Here is a 2,631-nt window from a genome sequence, read left to right as displayed (position 1 = left end):
AATGTTTGTTTCGGTTTATGCTGTTTTTGTTGCTTTTGTTATTGTTTTTGTTGTTTTTGTTTTTATTGTTTGTGTTGCTGTGCTGGTATTTATTTTGTTTTTTATGCATATTCAATTTATTGATTTTAATACCAATTGTACAAATAAAAGACTCGGAGATGGGTACGAGCAATATAGAAGATTGTCTGCCTGAATGAGTATGAAAAACACGTATATATCCAAGCTGTTAAATGATAAATTGTTTGTATGTATTCGCGCACGGATCTGTACATATATATATATATATATATATATATATATATATAATACGTATATATATATAACACACAATTATATATATATATATATATATATATATATATATATATTTGGCTCATACCATAATAATATATTTAATATTTACGCGTGCAATTGTAATCGCCCACAAAAGCGACCAGAATCAATGCCGTTATTAAATATTCATACATTTTCAATTTCAAATGTATGTTTCGCTCCGTGTTTCTTTTTTTTTTTTTTTTTTTCTTTCTTTGTTGCACTGGTATTTTTTAGGTATTTATTCTATATTTATCAATGTATAGACGCGTGTATATACATTTACTCGCGTTGTTTATTATTTGAGTTTTAAATTACTATATAAAATATAAATGGAAAACCAATAATTACAAAAAACAGAGAACAAAAAGAAGAAGTAAAAAAAAAATATCCCTAAAAGTAGATTATGTATTTGAGACTTGTTTTTTATTTATTTTTTTTTTATTTTATTGTTATTCTTGTTATTCTCGAATAATTTTTTTTTGTTTTTTTTATCATTTCCAATATAATCCTGTCCTGAAGCGACGGTATATTAAATTTTCTATTATTTTACCAAAATTCCCGGTACAATCCTTTTAACGATGTTTAGCTTATTTTTGAAATTATTAAACAAAAAAACAAAAAAACCTCTTGGCAACCCGCCTAGAAAATATTCATAATTCTTCGATAATGAATTTCATTTCTCAAATCTTCCGACCGAAAATAACTTGGACAATAAAGAGATATAAAGTATATAAAGACAAAAAGCAAAAAAAAAATTCAAGCGATTTTCAACTATCACAACATTATTCATAGCTAAGACAGTTAAGACAGCATTTTAACAAGTAAGATAGTATTTATGCATACACACACACTCCTTTTTATATATATATATTTTTTTTTTTTTTTTTTTTTTTCGGTAAAGTTGTTTTAGTTTTCGCGATTTACTTACCTTCAAATTCATTCTTAATAAAGATTTATTTTAATTTTTTGCGATTTTCAAACTTTAAATAGTTAAGGAGCGCGTAAGCTTGATAAAATTCAATTAACTCAGTATCTTATGCCGACTATAGCTAGCTATCCATATTTTTTCCAATCCCATGAGTTTATGTTTCTGAGCACTACAAACCGACCGTTAATTTAATTATATTTCAATACTTTTGTTGTTGTTGTTGTTGTTGTTATTGTTGTTTATATATATAGTAAATAAGTAAAATCATTAGAGTCGAGTATAAATCTTATAGCAATACCTTACATCAATTTGCTTAATGCAATTCTCAATTTTGTTTTTTCAATAAATTATTAAAAAGCTCGACCTTTTTTTCGCATGTAAAAGCATTGCATAAAACGGGACTTGGATGAAATAGAGCTACGCAGATTAAATTTAATACAAACGACAATCATGACAAATTACTATAAGGAGTACAATTGTAATTATCAACTATTAGAGTCTACTTTTTATAGGAACAATTGTGGGGGGAAGGGAGCTCAAATAATTTACTTACCTTATCTAAATTTTTCACCACAATTGAAAGATATTATTATCCAGGAAATTTTTTTTGCGCGACTTTTTTCCCGTATAACGATTTTTCAAACTAAATATCGTTGGGTTTTTTTTTTTTTTTGATTTGCTCAAACGAGAGTTTGAAAGTGGACCATTGCTAACACTCCAAATTTCACAAAGTACTCCTGTAAATTAGAATTTGAACTTGTTTAGCTTGTTTGGAGGGAATTGTTTTACAAATTTGTACGGAGGAGTCTTCCAAGTCCAAGTATATCTCAAGCCTAACTACTCGGTAAACGTTCTAATAGACCTTTGTTGGGATAGTCAATAGGTTTTTTCGCTTCACGCACCCTGGCAGCTTAACGGATCGATAAGACCGATAAGCTTAAATCGATTTATAAAAATGGTTTTGAATCCATCGATCAAATAATAAATAATTCTATTTGAAGTTCTCCTAAGTGTTACATATATCTTTATACAAATATCTTATAACTTATATTATAAGTGATATACGCTATAAAACTGAATGATAGGGATATTTAAAATTCGTCTTAAGCTAAACGGAAAAGTTTTCGTTTGTTTTTTCTTCTTCATTAAAGTGAAGTTTTCCTTTCATATTCGCCTCAATAGGTTTCGTTTTTTTACTGGCTACCGGACTTAATTATTTTATCCTTTCGTTTGTAATACAAAGAAATGTACGTCGAAGATACATATAAAAGTTAAATTAAAATTGATTTTCCGAGAATATTGAATTATTCTTGTAAAGCGATTTTAATGATTCTTTCCAATCGGATTTTTAGTTTAACAGTTATTAATAAGGGAGCGGGGATGGGGCG

This window comes from Glossina fuscipes, unplaced genomic scaffold, assembly GCF_014805625.2.
Source record: "Glossina fuscipes isolate IAEA_lab_2018 unplaced genomic scaffold, Yale_Gfus_2 1, whole genome shotgun sequence".
NCBI lineage: Eukaryota > Metazoa > Arthropoda > Insecta > Diptera > Glossinidae > Glossina > Glossina fuscipes.
Note: the sequence above shows the minus strand (reverse complement) of the source record.